Source organism: Triturus cristatus, chromosome 5_2 (assembly GCF_964204655.1).
Source record: "Triturus cristatus chromosome 5_2, aTriCri1.1, whole genome shotgun sequence".
Taxonomy (NCBI): domain Eukaryota; kingdom Metazoa; phylum Chordata; class Amphibia; order Caudata; family Salamandridae; genus Triturus; species Triturus cristatus.
Genome location: NC_140588.1, coordinates 240,994,703 through 241,010,292, shown reverse-complemented (window position 1 = coordinate 241,010,292; position 15,590 = coordinate 240,994,703). Strand labels below are relative to the sequence as shown.

The 15,590-nt window shown below is 40.6% G+C and overlaps 1 long non-coding RNA gene across 10 annotated transcripts in view; it reads left to right on the top strand.

Moving 5' to 3' along the window:
• LOC146822840 (uncharacterized) overlaps nucleotides 1–15,590 on the top strand; it is a 321,116-nt gene that overhangs the window by 191,393 nt on the left and 114,133 nt on the right. For all 10 annotated transcript variants that reach the window (XR_014962088.1, XR_014962081.1, XR_014962080.1 and 7 more), the window contains one exon: nucleotides 7,004–7,174. This is a non-coding gene — a long non-coding RNA (uncharacterized LOC146822840). The remainder of the gene's footprint in view (nucleotides 1–7,003; nucleotides 7,175–15,590) is intronic.

Here is a 15,590-nt window from a genome sequence, read left to right as displayed (position 1 = left end):
AATGTAGATTTTATATACCAGGGCTTCGAGTTGTATGTTGGTGTGATGGAGCAAGTTTACCATTTAAATAAATACAAATGTAGCTGAACAGCAATTGTAGGTAAATTAATTGTAGATTTCGACAGAGGAGCCCTGGCTCTCTAAAACAGAGGCCGGGGAGGAGCAGCTGATATTGGAGGCAGGGCCGGACTGTCTACAGAGCGCTTTGAGATGCTGCCGAGCTGGGGGCTGATTTTGTTGATGGGGACCTGCGTGTGCTGAACGAAATTTGTTTTGCTTTGTTTATTTTGAAACACACACAGGTCTCCATCAATGAAATTAGCCCCCACCACACTGACATCAGCCCCCAACCCCCAGATTGGCAGCATGCCAAAAAGCCTGGTAGGCAGTCCGGCCCTCATTAGAGGTGGGTCTGCGGATACCACATGGAGCGCAGCTGGACGCAGGGCGGGCAAACATCTGACAAGATGTGGGGCTTTAATTTTGTGTTTAAAAATGTATACCAGAACATGTTTACCCGTCCGAAAGCTTCTCATAAATAAATAAAGTAAGAGTAATGATTGTTCTTTTGCTTTCAAATTAATTTTTTAATTAAAAGGCATGCAGAGTAGACTGGAGACAAAGGAAAGCAAACCCATGCATTCCCTAAAACAATGGAGAATGGGAAAAAGTTATGTGCGAGGGGAATTAGATACACAAGAGCTGCGCCACCACACCGCCTCACCTCTAAGTGCACACACAGTCTGGTAGCCTTGTGTCCATGTCTGAGCAGGCGAGCGACACCGGGTAATGGCGGTTGGGCACAAAAAAGAGATTTACTGAGAAGGGGTCCTTTTTTAAACTTTTGTTGTAACACAAGTTTATTAATTATATTCAGAAAAAAGGTCATGAATTCAGATACAACTAATTAAGCCAGTACAGGTCACCAGCGGGTCTCCAAGGTTTTGACTCCATTCAAAACCAATCCAGCATAAGGTTCCCGGAAGGAGAGCCAGACAAATTTCATGCCACTGAAGTCACTCGATTCTTTCTGTCTCCTGTTGTGTCTGTCCTCTGTTCTGCTCGAGAACTCTGTTATTTTCAAGTGGAAGGAAAGTCAGAAACGATGCAGACCGCTGAAAATCTTTAAATGGAAAACCAATTCTGACCTTTTACCAGCATTTCGGCTTTTCTTCTTGTCAAGATCATATTTGGTGAATAGCCTAGACAATCACAATAAGAAAACTCGGCAGATCCAAAACAATTGTGTATAGAACGTGCAGTAGTACAAAGAGGACGTGAACTGCGGTCATGCAGTGCTTGGCATCCAACACTGCTTTTACATTTAACTACTAGAAGGAAGAGCTGACTGCAAGACTGTGCTGCGGCTCACAGTACACCCCCTAACAGAAGAGTTTGAAGGGGGAAGGGGGGGCAAGCGTCTTAGAAACAGCAATCAAATCCCTGATAACAAGCGCAGCTGTGAAAGCCAAGATAACAATCAGAGAGGAATGCAGCTGGCACAATGCGCGCCGCTGCTAGCTTCCGAGACCCTTAGGCCATGGGAGTGAAAGTTTTGATGAAAGGCGGGACATGCACCCATCTTTGGCCATTTGCATACTTTCATTATTGAAAGCCACACACAAAGGCCAATGGGATGTGTGGGAGGAGGCAGACCCACACAGAGAAGTTTCTTGGAAGTCTGAGATGATTCCAAGAGGCCCTCTCCTAGAGTGGGAACTCACTCTGATTTTGTTGCGCGGTGCTGTGGATAGAGTTTGTAGGGCAAGTGGCTACAATGAGTGACAGACAGCTCTTAGGCTATAAAGTAAAATGTAGTGTTGTGACCTGATATGTCCCCACTGGGTTGTAAGTCAAAATGGTGCCTGACATAAATATCTTGTCCTAAATATTGTTTACAAAAACATTTATTTTTGGGTACAGATTTCTAATATATTAATATTAACGTCAATGAGGCAAGATTGTTGTTACCATATTTAGGACATGATATTCATCCAAGATGATATTTTGATACTATGTCCCTCAGAGAACTTGTATGTAGACCAAGGGGCTTATTTATGAGAGCTCTGTGTCACTTTTGCACCATTTAAAGTGATCCATGCATGACGTAGGGCTGCCATAAAGATTTATAAAGCCATGCAAACACACCCAGTGTGGCTTTGAGTGGGCTCATAAATCATGAGTAAGGTGGTAGGAGGGGATTTGGGATGAGTAAAGGGGAGATGAAGGGAGAAGGGTTTAGAAGTGTGAAGTAACTTGCGTAGACACTTTGGTGAATCCAGTAGTTTTATTCAACACAGAGAAAAAAGCTTACACAACCACAACAGTCAGTTCCCAGCAGCACATTCCAAACCGCCCTCCATAGAACCTAGAATCCAGAACAACCAATGACATTCCATACTACTACGTGACCATAGATAATATGGATACTACACACCTCCCCCCTTTAAAAAAAACTAAAAAACATCAAACAAAAACAAAACAAAAAAACATCAAACAAAAAATAAATACAATACTACCACAAAAATAAACTTTCCTTATGCATAGCAATCAAAATCTAACAAAGTCATTCATTTTAACAGGTGGTTTCCTAATACGAGAACTTTTCCTTTGAGCAGGTACTTCTTCACATTGAACAGATACACCTTCTACAGGAGCAACATCTTGGTTCACTCCGGGAACATCACTGGGTGTCATGACAGCACCCGGAGTCAAAATAGATGGTGTAATATTATCACAAGTATCAAGGACCTGAGTATTCGAAGTTGGAAGCAACACCTCAGATTCAAAATCAGAACAGCCTAAAGTATCTAGAAAATTCTGGAAATCTTCATTCTCATCAATAGCTAGTGGTTCGTTTCGTGGAGAAACATATGATTCACCACCAACATTTTTGGATCTATACATAGATACTCGTCTAAAATTCCAAATTTTCCCCCTTGTACTCTAACGGCTTTGCTGAATACTTCAATTACTTTGACTGGGTCAGACCATTTAGACCATCTTTTGTCCAAACCACCAAATTTAACCCGTACAAAATCACCCACTTTGATTTTACAGTTCACCGAACGATTATTGCAATTGACCCTTCGCATTTTGTCTTGGTATTTTTGAACACGCTCCCTAACTATTTTAAAATCCAATATAGGATCATAAATATTGTTCTTTTTTAACCACCACGGCATGAGCTTAGAACACGGTCTCCTCCCTCTCAACATTTCAAATGGAGAACAACCAGTGACTGAATTAGGGGACATCCGATATGTATGTAAAGTGGCCAGTAAAGCTTTTTTTCAATCAATATTGCTCTTGATAGCAAGTTGTATGGATTCCTTTACAACTTTGTTAAAGCGTTCAACCTGACCATTGGCCATTGGATTATAGTTAGAGACTCTTTTATGAGTGATCCCACATTTATGTAAGAACATTCCAAACTCATTACTGATGAATTGTGGCCCATTGTCTGAAAAGCTCAGAAGGAAGACCCTCTCGACTAAAGATATTATCCAAAAATTCTATAACTTGATTAGAAGTGACTTTATCAACCACCTTAACTTCTGGCCATTTCGAAAAATAATCCACTAACACCAAAGCAAAAAAATGTTTAGCAGAAGGAAGATTTAAAGGACCAATAATGTCAATGCCAATTTTCCTCCAAGGTCCTTGTGAGTACTCAATGGGAGAAACTTCGCCAGATAAAGGTTTAACAGACTTGTCACTCTTCGAGCATTGGACACATTCTCTGACCCACCTGTCTACCATACTATCCATACTAGGCCACCGATAAAATTCTCTCAAGCGTCGCTTAGTAGAGGACATACCTAAGTGTCCTTCATGAGACAAATTAACCAACTGTTCTCTAATTTTCCGAGGTGGAACAATTTTATCACCTCTAATTACAAATCCGTGTGAAAACATGAGCTCATCTTTGATTTTACAAAACAAACTCATTTCTCCACTTAACTTCCTCTCTTCAGGCCAGCTACCTTTTAGATATTTTACAACATCTAATAAAACGTCATCTTCAGGCATTGCCTTCGCCCAGATCTCCTCCGAGATAGCATCCGAGCTTATACTATGATGAATGTCTTCTATGGTATATGCTATGTCGCACTCCTCTGCACTATTAATGGGATTTGGACCATCAGATAATGATTAACGAGACATGCAATCAGCATGGACATTCATACGGCCAGGAATATACACAACCGAACATTGGTATTCTTGCAATTTAGCAGCTAACCTAGCAAGCGGGCTGTGAGAGTCCTACCACCCCCAGCTGCCAACATATTTATAAGTGGTTTATGGTCTGTCCTCAGTTGAAATTTTGTCCCCCACAAAAATTGCCTAAAATGTTGAGCAGCCCAAGTGCATGCCAGTAATTCTCTTTCAATTGTAGAATAATTAAATTCTGCTCCACGCAAAGCTCTCGAAGCATACGACACAACGTACTCTTCTCCAAATTCCTTTTGCATGAGCACAGCACCTAGACCAGTACTACTGGCATCTACTGCAACAATACATTCCCCACCAATCATGAAAGGTCTCAAAAACGGAGCAACACTAATTTCTTTTTTAAGAGCTTCAAAAGCTTGACTTTGCTCCTCGCCCCAAACAAATTTAGCATTTTTTTTCAATAAATTGCATAAGGGAAACACTCTTGAAGAATAATTTTTTTACAAATTTACTATAAAATTCCGTTAGGCCTAAGAACAAAAGTAGTTGTTTTTTAGTAGTAGGAGCAGGAGCTTTTGAAATACTAGCAACATGGTCTAATACCCTCAGAAGATATCTCATGACCTAAGTATTCAACGCTATCCTTTCTAAACTTGCATTTCGAGAATTTAAGTGTTAAACCTTTCTTTTGTATATTGTTCAATACCCTTTTTAAATTGTGGTCGTGTTCATCAAAATCTTTCCCGAAAATTAAAATGTCAACTTGGAAAGCAATTGCACCAGGACAACCCATCAATACATCTTTCATAAGTCTCTGAAAGACAAAGGCAGCACTGGCTAACCCAAATGGCATACGCACAAACTGATACATACCCTCCGGTGTAATGAAAGCTGTTAAACACTTAGATTGTTCATGTAGCATGATTTGGTGGTATGCACTAGCTAAGTCTACCGTGGACAACACGCAAGCGCCGGACAAAGTTGAGATCAACTCGTGTATATTAGGTAGCAGATGCCTGTCAATCCAGATTTCTTTATTCAAACTTCAGAGATCAACACACAACCGAAGATCCCATTGCTTTTAAGGGAAAGAACCACTGGAGAAACCCATGGAGAGGATTCTATTGGTTCGATAATGTTTCGTGAAACCAGATCTTTTAGCATGTCTTTCAATTTGTTGCGATACGCTAAAGGAACATTACGAACTTTATGTCTCACAGGGACGGCAGAATCTTTGAGAATGATTTTGTGTCTGAAGTTCACATATTTCCCAATCTCATCATTGAATACGCTTGGAAACATGTTCTTTATATTTGTCACAAATGCCTCACCATCTGTAAAAACACTGTAAACAGGTGGGGAAGCATTTGGATCTAACTTTATACCCAACTCTTGTTGGTGAGGCCATCCAAGTATAGATACCCCTTTGGTGGCTACATACAATTTCCCTTTAATTTTCTTTCCTTTGAAAGACAAATCTGCCCACACAAAACCTTCCAAATCGATTTTATGCCCTGAGTAACTACCAGGTCTAATGTCAGGAGGTAATCATTTCCTATCCTCCCACAGTTTCATGAATACATCTTTGCCAATGATAGAATACCAGGCACAAGAATCTATCATCATTGTCACTTCCTTCCCATCTATCAGTATGGATCCTGATGGGATACCTTCACAATTATTCTCGCAAACACACGAAATACAATTAAATTCATTAAATTCTGTAGAAATTTCATCTTCTTCACAAGTAACACAATTGACTTTTTGTAAAGATCTGCACATCTTTCCAAAATGACCCGCTTTCTTACATTTAACACAGATTTTGTTCCATGCTGGACATCCCTTATAATTTCCAACATGTTCGAAACTACCACATCTATAACAGATCACAGGATTTCTGCGATTACCAAATTTATTATCTTTGAAACTTGAATCTTTCTTACTAAAGAAAGATGTTTTCTTTGGTGTGAACTGAGTTTTTACAAGCGATACCTCTGCTACAGGATCTTGTACTTTCACATTGATAGTTTGGGGTTGACCTCTAATTTCACTCACAAACTTTTCAGATTGTTCAATGCCTTTTGCGATATTAACTACAGCATTCAATGATGATTCGGTGCTAACCATAACCTTTCTTGTATTTTTTTACTTTTAGTTTTCATCATTATTTGATCTCTGAGCACTTTTCATAATTAATGGTGTCAAATGCACATGAGCCAGCTAGAGCACGTAAGGCAGATACATAGTTCTCAATAGATTCATCCTCTCTCTGAGCGCGAGAATAACATTTGAATCTCTCCATTACTATGTTTATTTTCTTCCCAAATCTGATACTCATTATTTTTACAGCAACCTCAAACACATTTACTCCATCTGTGCTTTCAAGAGGAGGCAAATTATCAAATTCTTTAATCCCTTGATCCCCTAAACAATGCCTTAGCAGATCTAATTTCCTTTTAGGAGAACAACCATCTTCTTCTAATACTTCGACATAGGCTAAAAACATGGGATACCATAAATCCCACTCCATCTTAGGTTCCCCAGCAGAAGGCAAAAAATATGGAGGTGCTAAAATATTTGACATCTCTACAAGAAAGGCAAACAAAACGAAAAATAATACCAATAGAAAAGGGAATGCAGATATATTAACTTCCCCTGTTATGTTTTATCTAAATAATGTATAAACCAAGTTATGCATATTTTGTTTTCCTTTCCAGAAAGGTGTGCGAATCACCGATGTAAAATTCGCACTGTTTTTGTTTTGAAATTGGCTGAATACGATCGTAAACAAAGATGTCTCAGTATTTTCTTCTATTTTTTTTTTCAGAACAATTGGTGAAAACGATCCCAAACGAAGATGTCTCCCAAAAGTTACATACTGATAGCCACCTAAAATGGCCGCTCAGCGCGTGACATCATCACGCTCCCAGCATGCTTTACCATTGTCAAGAATCTACGCAAAGATGGAGAGCGTTGAAGCTTCGGATGTCGAATGTTGGTAAGTGTTGTTTTTTTTTTTAAACAACGCTTTACTCGTTATGGCCACAGATTTGACCGCTGCACCCCAAGAATTTCCCGCAGGCGCAATCAGAGCGCGTATACTCGATAATTATGCCACACACAAACTGCCGCTGGCGCAATCATAGCGCGACTCACAATCCGGTCATTCCTTGATTTGGACAATTATCGCTTACACGAGTGTGCTCTCTTGGCCAACAGTGACGCTCACGCTCCCCCTCAGGCAGTATACTCTCTTAGCTAACCCTAAGATGTTGCCACAGCCGCTGGTGCAATCATGAGCACATCAATCGCAAACAGCTGCAGGTGCATTCACGCACTATAATAAGTACCTTTAAATTGACTTCAAAGGTGAACGCTGTCTTCTTCTTACTCCCAGTCATCGCCAGTGTAAAGTAACTCGCGTAGACACTTTGGTGAATCCAGTAGTTTTATTCAACACAGAGAAAACAGCTTACACAACCACAACAGTCAGTTCCCAGCAGCACATTCCAAACCGCCCTCCATAGAACCTAGAATCCAGAACAACCAATGACATTCCATACTACTACGTGACCATAGATAATATGGATACTACAAAAGGCTTGTTTAGGAGATCGGAATAGGAAGAGAGGTATGAGATGATGCAAGGAGGGTAGACAAAGGAAGAGTCTAGAAAGGATTTTTGGTGATCACAGTAGTGGTATGGAGTTTAGGATTAATGGGAGAGTAGAGTTAGAGGATATATTGAGAGAGTATAGAGTGAGAAATAGGGTGGTGCATTGGAATGAGTAGTAGAAAGATGTTTGAAATGAGTCAGAGAGTTGAGGTAGAGGATGTTTTGAACGCAGTATAGGGTGAGAAAGAGGGTGCTGTATTGGAGAGAGTAGTGGAAGGAAGTTTGAGATGAGTAGAGGATATATTGCGACAGGGTGAGATGTAGGGTAGTGCATTGGATATGCTGAATTATAAAGATGCAAAAGTACATGGAAGGCATATCGTAAGAACATGAAAGGTATATATACATAACAAAGGTCATATATCTATATAAATTGCTTAAATAGGCGCATTGTTCCATTTCACTTTGCTGTAGGGCAACGCAGCAAGGTGCCTGCTGCGCTTCCCTATGCCAAAAGGCCAAAATGAGGCCCCAATTATCTAATTCCTTTAAGGCTTGGCACATATTCAACACACACACTCACATACACATAGTGCTTCCAGTAAATGAAATAGGTTATTAAAAGGATTCTGCCCATGCTTAAGCATAAAAAACCTATTGACCAGAGCATTTTGCCCACAGCAATGCTGAGCACAATGACAGATGGTCAAGAACTGGATCAAGATTGTGTTTGCTATCTGTGGCAACATTCTTAAATTCTTCCATGAAGCCATTTTTCCAGTATCTCCTGTGAAGGATAAAGATTAGTAATTATTCCTGTGTGCATGCAAAACCTTAAGTGTAAACACTACCCCAAGTTTAGGGCTTTTTTACCAGTCTTCGAGATAATTGTTTCATATGAAACAAGTTAAAAAATAGATACATGAAGACCACATAGAACACTTTGGGCGGGATTCACAAACTGTATTTTGTAGTACTTAATTGTCGAGTACAGTAGAACTAATCACATTCAACTAAATGCTATTCACAATCCTCCACCTGTACTATCTTTTCCGTAAGATGATCTCAGCCCATGTACGTATACATATTAGCAGTAAATATGGACAATGGCAGGTAAATGTGGGAAATGTACTACTAAATGGAAGTGGTTCGGGAAACATTAAGGAGGAGTTTAGTGAAAGACATGCTAATACAAGTACACACCGACAAAAGAATAACAACATTGTTAATCACAAACTACACTTCTAATGTTACTATAGACCTAACAGTGTCAAAACTGGTGGAAATCCATACTAAACCAGCCTAGGAGCAAGACAGGCACCACAAATGTTAAATTAATTGGAAAAATGTGTGTGTGTTACAAAAGCACATCAAATGTAATTATTAATTAATGATTTTATTATTTAAAATGTGGGAAACATTTATTAAAAAATGTAAAATGATTGCAAATTAATTCAACACATAACTTCTGACTTAATTTGTTACATATCAAATAAAAATACAATGTTAGTGAAGGTGGGATTTAAAAAATAATATTATTTAATAATTATTTAGCAATTGATTTAACTATGAATTACACATTCAAAGTGGTTCGTTAGCATACACAATGTTGATACATTTTCGAAGAACAATATATTCTAATCATTCTTGCTATAGTTTTCTATAATGAGATCCCGCCATAGTGACAGAGATCACTACCAACGTGTGCAAATGTAGAATTACTAACTTTACACTTGCAACTCCTATTGTAGAAGGTCTATCACCTATTTGAGGTGATGGAACCACTAACCTACACTTATGAGTAAATCTGGGCTGAAAAATGGTGAATAGCAAAAAAGCGTAGAGGTAAATATACGAATAAGTAAATATCAATGTATATATTTACCTATGTAAACCAGTCACTTTGTCAAGTTCCTACATAAGGGCATGGTGTCTGTTGAATCTGAAAGAGTGCATGACATATAGAAAGTCGGGACCATGAAGAATTCCCTTAAAAAGAATAATTTTCTGGGCATGGAAAATAACTCTAGTATATTCATCTAGAATCGGACCAACGCGATAACAATCCAGACAGGTATTCAGATAACATATATTTACTCATTATAGTTTCTGCATTTTTCCCTTCCATGTTAAATGAGGTACTCATACTATACATCACTGTGAGAAAGTGGTTTATTAGTTGGTGCTGTTGGTAGTCATCCACAAGTAACATTGTTAATATTCTTGTTAAGTCCAGTAGGTTTCAGTAAGTTAAACCAGAGCACAGCCCTTGGGAGTTATGGCATGGAGCAGAAAGGCTTAACTCAAGAAAATATGTAAATCATTTAGCACCAAAACAGGTAAAAAATCACAAGCACAACACAATAAAAAAACACTCCAATTCATACAAATTGAGAATAATGTAATGAACAAAATGACACCAAAACGAGAAATATCCAATCAGGGGAGCAAGGGATATGATTTTTTAAAGTGCTAAATAAAAATTGTACTAAGCATTGTTAAGCGCCAACATTAGTCATTGGTTTACCCTTGAGAAGGACCTTGGCGTGATTTAAGGCCCACCATAATAGAGCGTGGGTGGGTTACAGAAACCAGGTTCATCCGGATCAGAAGTTTTGCTTTCTGACTTAGGCCCAGATTTACTAAGATTTGCCAAAACAGGTTTCATGTCAGGTATGTGCAACATAAGTAATGCAACCCCAATTCAAAATCCATTTTTGCATTTACCAAGACATGCTAAGTCGATTTACGTGGCTTTGTGTAATTTAGTGAAAACATAGTAGCTGATGTGCGTTACTTTGCTTCGGGTAGACAATACGTGGGTGGTGAATGTCCATTCCAGTGATCCACCCATGCATTTTGATGGAAACCAATATTTACAAAAACTTGCAAAGCTGGGATTGTGCCAACAATGGCGTGTATACCCGACATAGGCATAATAAGGATAAATATCTTTGTTCCTCCTTGGGCAGCACATACAGAAAGAGTAATATGCCCATAAAGACTGTTTTTGTGCAGTAACATATCCCTTCCTGCACAAAGCAAATTCTGCTCTTACTGCAGGAACCCTTGCACCTTGACACATGAGTGACTGAATTAGCGCTAGGCAGCCACAAGAGCGCCAGTATATGAAGGAAACTGAAGAGCTCAGCATCTTGGTAAATATGCTGCTGTCCAGTTCTCTCCCACCCATGCAACACCGTGCAACAACTTGCCTTGCTGCACTGTGTTGCATGAACTATTAGTAAATATTCCACCTAATGTCTTAAATGTAAGTCCAGTATATAGAGTGAGGCAAGGCAACAGACTGTCGCCGAGGAGGGCTCCACAAATCTGGAAACCCGATGGACCAACTCAGATTCTTCCAGCAGGTGAAATCAGAAAGCTGTAGCCTAACAGGGCTCCAGGAGGCAGGATACTCCCTTTCACCTCCCACTGATACAGATTTACTGTGGCAAGACATCTCTGGGCGTGAGCAACCTGAATCTTTGGCAACTCACCTTTAGCAGATTGACTTGAAAATGTTGCCCGTTTTTGACAAAAAGCAGCTAAGTCCCAAGTTTACTAGGATGCTAGAAGGAGTACACATTGATACAACAAAGGGTCCCAGGACCTCAAAAATAGCACTTGAGGTCAAGACTCACTACAGGAGAAATCAGCAGCAGGTTCTTGGACAGACCCAGTTAGAACTAATCAGCTAAATAATTCAGGAAAAGGGATACTAGCAGCTTGGTGTGTCCCTGAAGCTTAGGAGGAGGTCAGCCAATTGACCATTGGAATCTACTTTGTTTTATCCAGAGTACATGTAGGAGCAGCACCAGAGTTCAGTTCTCCTTGTAGGTCTCAACAGCAGGTGCAGTCCTTCTTCTATGTTGATAGGTCCAGAAGTGTTCTAATGAGGGTCCAAAGGGGTGCCACATTTTCGCCTGCCACTAGTCTGTGGGTGGCAGTGACTCCTGTTCCTCCCTAACCTTTAGAGAAAATGTTCTGTAGGGTAACCATAGCCACTTTTGCAGCTGTTCCCGTGTGCATTACTGTGAAAAATCACACATTGCCCTTCTCTACCTACATCCAACATGGCAGACACTTTCTTCCCCTGTGCACAGTGTACCCATTCTAGAGGTGCGGCCGGGGAAAAGAACAACCCCTCCACTGTGATCACTCAAAACGATTTTGGAGGCAGCTCCTCTCCCACTGGGATTAGTGCCTGGTTGCCTAGAGGGACAAAGGAGGAGGCAGCTCCAGGTGTAAGCTACATCTGCCTGTGACAATGTAGGCCTCTTTAAAGTCATTAAGTTTTTGGGCACTGCCCAGATGGTCATCATGTCAGAAGAACAGAACACATCCCCACACCCACGCCAGCTCTGGGAGCAAGTTCACACCTCATGAAAGAGACTATTCAGCTCTTGGTTGACAGTTGAAAGGTCATGCAAATGGGCTTTAAGAGGCCTTAAGCTTGTAAAATGTGACGTTTGTAAAATATTTAGTACAAATCTGACTTTACTAATGAACTGGACAGACCTACAGTCATGTTTGTAATATATCTCAACTGTTGGCACTATATGTGCTTCAGTCCACCAGAGACATTTAACTTAAAGGCCCAGTGTACACTTTGAGCCATATACTAGGGACTTATATATAAATTAAATATGCCAATTAGAAGTAGCCCATTTACGGGTCAGAGCACATCCATTGAGGCCTGGTAAGTAGAGTCCCAGTGAGCAGATTAAAAAAAAACATAATCAGTCAAAAAAATTGTGGTGATCATGCAAAATAGGAAATACATGCCAATGTGGACAGAGTCCTTAATACTAATGTATGGCCCCTATGTTGAAGCCACACTGACTTCCTGTCTGTGAAACTGAGGGCCTCAAATGTTGCAGCATACGGACGCTTAAGAGGTTTTTGATCACACAAGATTTGTTAGGCTCCAAGACATTCTCAAAACTTTTACTCTGGAGGAAAACCACAAATCATGTGTGCCTGCAGATAATTCTTATTAATTTTTTGGATGGAAAGAGGAGCTTTCTAGTGGATAGAAACTCGTGCTTTCTGTTGGAGATCCATTATACACTTCCTGCTGAGATTAAAATCATTTTTTCTATATGGAGGTGGCTCTGTTTAGGGGTAGTGACAATAGAAACTCATTTTCTAACTAAATGGGGGAAAAACAACGATGCAGGCATATTGAAAATCAAATTCTTCTACACAGACATTTCACCAGCCAGACGGGGGTAACATTTCTGGGTGGGAAGTTGCTAAAACATTGAGAATTACCGCGCCATGGATAATGCGACATGACTCAGGAGGCGGGGAGATGCTGAGCGGCTGAGGGAGCGGCCGCAACCATTCCCCCTCACTTCCCCTTTCCCATTGACGTCAGACGCCAGCATCTGCAGAGGAGCCGCGAAGCTGCTGCCGCCGCCTACACCGATGCTCTGGAGCCGCGGTGCTTTAGAGCCGGCTTCCTTGATTCCTCGGCAGCTAGGCAGCTAGGCTGACTTCTAGCAACTGGTGGCCTGGAGTTGCTCTGTATTTTTTCTTTTCTGGATGTCCTGTTTTTTGTGTGCTCCCAGGCTTGTTTTCGACAGACATGGAAGTTTAGCCCCACAGGCTCATTTTGCAAGTGATCCCAGCAGCATAGCTTAAAAGTGAAGACTTGGGGGCTGTCTGTCTGATGAGACTTTCCCTTTGACTCTGATTTTGATTTCATTGGTGCCAACCGTCGCAGAGCCTGGACACAAGGATTGGAGATACATTTTCTGGGACTCCAGGTTTCTCACCAAGAGGGGATAAGTGAAGCTCTTCTCCTTACTCACCTTGGTTGAGGGTCGCTGGGAAGGTCCTTAAGTAAATTGGGCAGTAAGTTTGGTCAGCAACTGGTAGAGGGGCTCTGAGACCAGTACATTATGCAAAATCTTAATAAAGGAGCTAAAGGTATTGCCCAGTCTGAGTCTCTGAATCTGGGGCAAAAAAACGAATAGGTCAGGCTGCGGCACGGTCAAACCACGCAGCTGCATTCAGAAAAGATCTTCCTCTTCTATCTGAATTTGGGGAGATGGCATGCACGGAGGCCACTAAACAAGATCACCGTGAAGCAGTTCTGGTGGATCTGGACTCCTCCATTAGTCCCAGTGTGACAGCACCCTTAAGGGCAGATTCACCAATCTCGGCTGCCTCAACTAAAGTTACTTTGAAACCTGGTGGGACAGTGGGGGATTCTACAGAAGCTCGAAAGTACCCTATTTTTTTTAAGGCTAAAGAAGGGCGAATCCTTGGTCGAAGTTGAGCAGGAGATGGAAGAGAATGACCTTCTATTCGTGGATAATTCTTTAGATTTAGGCCTGGAAACTTTAAACAGCGGGATTGGAAGTCATCTGCCCTTCCCTTCCATCCTCAGGCATGTCAAATCAACCAGTAAGATGAGCAGAACATTTTCTAAAATGGGTTTTCAGACCATGTACTGGTGGTTTTAGAGTTAGCATTGGGTAAAGGCAGCACAGTTTTTAAAAGGTGGTCGTTAAACCGGCAATATTTCCTAGAGGAAAACTCGGTGTCTTCCAGTATAGTGGTATGGGATTCGTTCAAAGCTTTCTTTTGAGGCCTTGTGATAGGAAAAGATGCAAAAAATGTAAGGAAAAGGAAGGAAGAAAAGCGGATATTAGAGCAAAAAGTGCAAGGTTCTCTGGATACATTTTTTTTCTAATTCCTCAGCCTTAAATAAACGTCAGTTGGAGCAGGCTAAGGGGAACTTGTCTGAATTATACTATGCTAAAAGTGATACCCTTTTCCAGCAGGAAAGGCAAAAGATTTATGAAGAAAGCAATTACACAGGGAGATTTTTGGCATGGCAAGCTAGGGAACAGGCCGCAAATAACCAAATATCAGCATTGAGATGCCCCATCTCCGGTTCTCGCACTGTGGATCCGGGAGAAATAGGCAAAATTATGGTTCAACATTATAGAAATATTTATGGCCAACAGTTACCAATTGATTTATCACATTGGAAGATTTTCTTCAGGAAAATGAATTACCTGGGCTAATGGAGGAGGATAAAGGGCACATTGTGAGCCCTTTCACAAAAGAGGAGTTAGGGAATGTCATAAAACATCTTCCAAATGGTAAAGCTTGCGGCCCGGATTGTCTGCCAGCCGAATTTTTTAAAACATTTTTAGGTGGAATTGGGGATTATTTATTATTCGTCATAAATTCAATTTTAGAGGGTGGACCTTTTCCTCTGTCATTTAGACAAGGAAGTGTTATCAGTTTAAAAAAAAAAAGGTAAAAATAGGGAAGATCCCAATTCATATCATCCTATTACGCTTTTAAACTCTGACTACAAAATAATAACCAAACTTTTGGCTAATCAGTTTAATGGAATTGCTTCATATTTAATTCACCCTGATCAAAATGGATTTATTGCTGTAAGGTAACTTGGCACGAACATGCACTTTTTAGTGGAGGCACTTGACTATTTTGATACCCAGAAGGTACCAGCACTCGTGCTTTTTTTAGATGCCGAAAAGGCATTTGATCTGGGGATCTGGGAATCTCTATTTTGTATCCTGTGTAGATTTGGTATCCCCTCTAAAATTACGGGGCTGGTTGAGAAGTTATATTTGAATGCTGAGGCCAACATTATTTTTAATGCTGCTAAGGCTGGCCAAGTAAAAGTTAAAAGGGGAAACAGACAGGGATGCCCGCTATCCCCGGTACCATTTGCCTTTTTTATTGAGCCCCTCGCTATAGCTATCAGGAATAACATGGATATCTGTTCTCCCCTGCCAAAGTTGGACAA